This window comes from Desmodus rotundus, chromosome 5 (assembly GCF_022682495.2).
Source record: "Desmodus rotundus isolate HL8 chromosome 5, HLdesRot8A.1, whole genome shotgun sequence".
In the NCBI taxonomy this organism is placed as follows: Eukaryota; Metazoa; Chordata; class Mammalia; order Chiroptera; family Phyllostomidae; genus Desmodus; species Desmodus rotundus.
In genome coordinates this window covers 106,913,256-106,919,133 of record NC_071391.1, presented here as the reverse complement: position 1 = coordinate 106,919,133, position 5,878 = coordinate 106,913,256, and the positions used below count along the sequence as shown (strand labels likewise).

Sequence of the window (5,878 nt, the reverse complement as noted above, 5' to 3'; positions counted from 1 at the left end):
TTGCTGTTCTGATTGGGTGTTTTCTGCTTTCTTATGTTTCAAATTGCTGACTTGATTCTCAGCTTCACCTACTCAACTGTTAATTATCTGTAAATTATTCCTTTCACTTAGTGTTTCATTTTTGACTGGTCCTTTTTTATGCTATTGAGGTTATCACCAAAGTCATTGAGCATCCTTATAACCAGTGTTTTGAACTATGAATCTAGTAGATTGCTTGCCTCCATTCTGTTTTTCTGGAGTCCTGCTTTGCTCTTTCATTTAGGACATATTTCTTTGTCTCCTCATTTTGGCAGCCTCCCTGTGGTTATTTCTACATACAAGTGTAGGCCTGTTATGTATCCCAGGGTTGGTAGTGTGGCCTAATGTAATAGGTGTTCTGTAGGGTCCAGTGGCACAGTCTCCGCAATCACCCAGGCTGGGCACTCAGGTACACACCCTGTGTGGGCTGTGTACATCCTCCTCTTGTAGTTGAGCCTTGATTGCTCCTGGCATGTCAATGGGAGGGATTTACACACCTGGCCAATCAGCTACAAAGACTGCTGTTACCATTGACCACCGACCACCATGGAGGATCATCTGTGTGGTGACCCCCCTGACAGAGCAGGACTTACTTCAGCAGGGCTCTGTTGCCCACTGAGTCCACCACTTGAATGTATTGTTTGGGGAGGTGGTTGGGTGGTGACGCTTTTAAATGGTCTGAATCTATCCACTGGGTGTGCTGGCTCTGGGGCGTCCTGGGAGGTGCAGACCAAGGTCAGCCACTGACTGTGTTATGCCCTGGGCTTCCCAGTATGAGCTACACAGCGATCTGCTCATGGCAGCTACTTGTGCTAAGCTTGGAAGTGCTCAGGTGAGGCCAAGCTGAGAACCAAGGCCAGCTGCTGTTAGTGCCAGGCGTAGGTTCACTTAGCAAGAAGTTTGGAGCTTGCAGAGGCCAGATGCTACTTGTTTGAGAGGATTTAGGAAAGTCTGAAGCATGAGCCAAGATAGCCACTGCAAACAGCTTGGGTTGGCTCAAAAGTTGGATGAGGTGGGGCCTCAGGTAATCACCAGGGCTGGCAAATAGCGTGGGCCAGGTTGATGGTGCCTCACATATGGCAACCCCCTGCCCACTTCTGTCTGGGAGAAAGCTGTCCCCACAGCTCTTGCCCTGATGCCAGACAATTCAGTTCCTCCCCATATGTCTCTGGTGACTTTGGAGCTCAGAGGGAGTGAATCTGACTAAGTCTGTGCTTAGGTCCTTGAAGAGGAACTTCCTGGGACTCCAAGCCCTATGGTTCCCTCAGAGTCTTAATCCACACTGGCTTTTACAGCCAGAAATTATGGAGGCTTTTTTTCCTGGCACTGGAACCCTGGGCTGGGTGCCTGGTGTAGGGCTGGGACCCCAAGCTACTCAGGGTGGACCTCTGTAGTCAACATATTCCTCCCAATTTTTATCCACTACATGTGGGTGTGAGACCAGCCTGATCTCTGTCTCCACCCCTCCTACCAGTCTCCATGTGGCTTCTTCTTTAATTCCCTGGTTCTAGGACTTCCATTCAGCCAGATTTCAGGCGGTTCTGAATGATTTTTGTTCTGTCGTTTACTTGTAATTTTGATGTGGTTGTGGGAGGATGTGAGTATATGTTTACCTATGCTGCCATCTTGCCTAGAAGTTGGAAAAATATTTTTAAAAAGCAGGAAAATATTTACCAATTGCCCAGAATCCAGAGACCACTGTGGTTACTATGTTGTTATTTTATTCCAGTCTTTTCTACGGCATTGCGCATATTAGAAACTTCATTATAATCTGGGCCACTTAGCCACAATCCTTCATTCTGACTAATCCCAACGTAAGAAGCGAACACATATGATGGTCATAGAAAGGCAGGCAGGCTTTGAGTAGAAGACACAAAGGTGGAGACATTACCGGGCAGCAGCAGATAAGCAGGAATAGACAGGAAGGATCTGAGGGAGGGGAGGGGAGGGACGGGGTGGCTGTCTCAACAGGTGCACCAAGGAATGTGAGTATAGTCAGGTGGGAGGAAGGCATGGAGAGTTAGGAACTATAGTTGAGCCTGCGAAATGTGAACTCAAGAAGGATACTTCCAAAGATTCCTGTGGGGGCGGGGGGTGGAAATACTGGATATACAGACCATTTAAGGATAAAGGGTTCCTATAAAAAAAATTCAGAGGCAGAGGCAACTGACCTAAAGGGGGTCATGAGAAAGGGAAGAGTCAGGGATCATTCTCAAGGTGAGGAGAGTAGCTGAGTGACTGGGTGAAAAGTGGTAGTTTTTATTGAGACTTAGAAAGGGGGAGAGGCTCCTGAAGGGCAATTATGGATGTTAACTGGCAGAGAGCAGCTGTGCCAGCTGCAGTGTCCTAAGGGCCATTGTAAACACAGATGTTTCCCTGAGGAGAGACCGGTGAGGGGAGCAGAGGGAAAGAAATGAGCATGGGAAATTTTCCAGACAAGACCTTCTAAGGACCCTTCACAGCCCACCAGCTCAATCCTGCACTCACTTGCCTGGTCTGTAGGACTCACCACACTCCAGCACTACCTGCCCCCTCCTGTTCAGGAAGGCCCTCCACTCCGGATGGAGCCGCGCCTTCTCCAGCGTTGGCAATCCGCCACATTACATAGCTTGCCCCTATACGCTGGGCTGCTGTCTTCTCTGATGGGTTCCCACGTCTTGCTCCCCAGCGGGCACATAGCATAACTGCCACAAATGCCCCTTAACTTGACTTCCCTTTTCCACTCTTCTCTTACCATCCAGTTCCCCACTCCATCAGTTTCACTTTCTGCTGTTGGCTGAGCTTCTGAGAGTTGCAGGTAACCTTGGGGTATTTCTGTGAAACGTTGGTGATTGGGGCCCAACCTAGAGGGCTGGTGTCTAGTACAGATTCCTCTAACAACTACCCAGACCAGCTTTGAAGTTTCTTCACATCAGCTGAGGTTCTTGTTGAAAAGCAGGTTCTGGTCCCTGTGGCCCGAGAGCCTGTGTTTCTAACAAGTTCCCGGGTGACATTGATGGACTCTACTTGGGGAAACAAGGACCTGGGTGACTTTGAGAGGTCAGTTTGATTCCTCTCAGCCCCAGGTTCTTTCATCCACCAAATAGGACTCTGAGTACTTTACTGGGCTATCTCAGAATCAAATGAATTGGTGTTCATGAAAATAAAATGAAAACCAAAGACTGAACAAACGTCAGATGTCACTATCTATCTCCGAGTGGCTGCCAGGACGAATGTGATCAAGTGCGCAAAGGGCCTTAGCTGGTGTGCGATAAAGGTTAATTGTACATTAACCACCTGATACCAGGTAAAGAGATGAAGAGAAACCACTCCCACATTTCAGGCAAGAGATTAGTCAGACCTGGGATGGAGGCAGGACGATGGAAAGAAGGGAATGTGTTAGGGGTGCATAGTTCCCTAGGCCTGGATCTTTCCAAGTGGGAAATACCCCACCCCCAGCAAGAAAAACTCTGTCCCTAGAAGCCAGTCAGAGCTCCCTGCTCCATCCTAAGAACGCCCACTAACTCAGCTTTTTGTAAGAACTCATGACTTGAATTCTTACATTTGTCCCACTTGTCTGACCCCTCTTATCCTGGGACTCTGGCATTGACATTAACCATATCTCCCTATTTCCTTCCATGGCCCCTGATCCTGTCCCACTGTCACACACTTTTGATGTCCCTAACAGACTTCCATGCTGGCGCCAGCCATTCCGGGTGGGGTTCTGTTCTGCCTGGTCTGTACGACAGGTTGCACACCCACTGTCGTCTCACATCAATGGGATGAGTGTGAAAGCCATTACCAGCAGCTGGTGATTATGCTGTGTTGACTAACTGTTACTTGTGCCAAGGGAGAGTTGAAAATAACTCCTGATTTCAAGCCTGGGAGGTGGAAGAAGGATGACGTCAATTTGGACCAGTAAGATTTAGGGCCAGTGTTGGCCAGACAGCAAAGTGGCACTTTCCATTGGGAAGGTGGACATGTGGGACCGAAGTAACCAGAGCGCTCAGGCAAGAGTGAAGGGGTTAGAGACATCCATAAACGTGTACTTGCTGAATCTGTAGGGAGAGAAAAGAACAGAACACTACAGATGAGACATTTGGGACCATCTCTGTCAACTCAGGAAATTAATTCTCAGGAGAGGGTCATTCTGACCAGATTCTCAAACAGACTGTGCTCTCTCAGGTCCTAAGTGGCTTCCTCCACCCAGCCCCTATTACACAGGGAGCTATAGGGCAGCAGACGGGAGGACGACAGAACATGGGCCTCACTTTTCCGACAGGCTCTCAGGCCAGTGTTTCTCCCATGGCCTTCCCTTTCAGCGCCCTCTTGGAGACCTCCCCAGGGTCCCCCTGCCTGCACCAGCTTGCTTGTGTTTCTAGGCCATCTTCTCCCTCATCTAATTCAGTAGAAGCAGAGACTCGGAAGTTTCATGTGGACACCCAACTCCTATCCCAGGAGCTGAGAGGGGCTCTCTCTCCTCCTGGCCTCTCCCTCTCATGTCCCCCTCATTACAACTGACGAAAAAAAAGGGGGGGGGACAAAAAGAGCCCCATATTTCAATCTTCTATTTTCTAACTGTAGTAGATCCTAGGGGACCATCTGTCTAGAGCCCTTTCCTAAGGATTTCTCTTCTGTTTCTCCACGACCTGTGGGAGCTTCCATGTTAGTAAAATAAGACTCCCCCCCACCACACACACACTATTTGGCCTGGTTGGGACAGGGATCTGCTTTCAGACTAACCCTGGTGCTCTACTCTCCTTGCCAAAATTGATGGGTCTAGGGGGAACACCTGACTCAGACTGGACCAATGCTCTCTTCCCCGGCATTTTTGGACTGGGCGTTGAGAGAGTCAAAAGTATTTCTCTACATAAAATTTAAAACAACAAAAAGTCAGTAGAAATCAATTAATATTTCCATCCTGAAATCCACTAAAATGACAGTGGAGGAGTTTATAAAAAGGCAAAAATGAACAAGAATAAAGGGAACTTTGGAGAATTTAGAGCAACAAAATTTTGGGAGCTGGAAAGCAGATGGCTGAGTGATAACTAAGTTAGGAGACCCGAGACAACTGAGCCCCAAACTGGCTGTGTGTGAAGCCAATAAACAACCCATTTACATCGTAGAAATTCCAAAAGGCTTGATATTGGAGGCACCAGGAACCACACACTTGAAGGAAGGTTAAAGGTGGGTTTGAAAACAGGACTGATTAAATGTCTATTTAAGAAGCCAATCTCAAGACTATACTTTCAGGGATCATTTCTATAGTTTATTACTGGAGAAGTTTCTCTGAACGTGGAGAGCACCCGAAACCACGAGGAGGAGGCGCAGCCTTCTCTCCTGAGCATGAAGCTGGCTTTGGTGTTGCTTCTGCAGCTGCCAATAGCCATCGATGATCATTTGTCTCTTCCTTTGGAAGAGTAAGAGGGAGAGAACCCAGTCTAAGTAGAAAAAAAAAAAAAGAAGCCAATCTCTCCCCAACTGTCCTTAGGGAGTGTCCCTCCTCCACCCTAGCAGAAGACACTAGAGACCTCCATTAAGAAAGGATGAGCCCTGGCTGGTGTGGCTGAGTGGATTGAGCGCTGGTTTGATTCCAGGTCAGGGCACATGCCTGGGTTGTAGGCCAGGTCCCCGCTTGGGAGCAGGTGAGAGGCAACCGATGGATGTTTCTCTCACACATCGATGTTTCTCTCCCCTTCTTTCTAAAAAATAAATAAAATCTTTAGAAAAAGAAAAAGGAAGAATAAAACAGCCCTGGCTAGAGTGGCTCAGTTGGTTGGAGTATCATCCCGTACACTGAAAGGTCACCAGTACAATTTCTGGTCAGGGCACATGCCTGGGTTTCGGGTTCAGTTTCCACCAGCAGCATGTGTGGGAGGTG

General features: G+C 48.2%; 1 non-coding gene across 1 annotated transcript; it reads left to right on the top strand.

Annotated features, from left to right (window-relative positions):
• Positions 1 to 5,234: 5,234 nt before the first annotated feature.
• LOC112303137 (small nucleolar RNA U3) lies at positions 5,235 to 5,447 on the top strand. Its single transcript, XR_002974621.2, has one exon. It is a non-coding gene; the product is annotated as a small nucleolar RNA U3 (small nucleolar RNA).
• Positions 5,448 to 5,878: the final 431 nt, after the last annotated feature.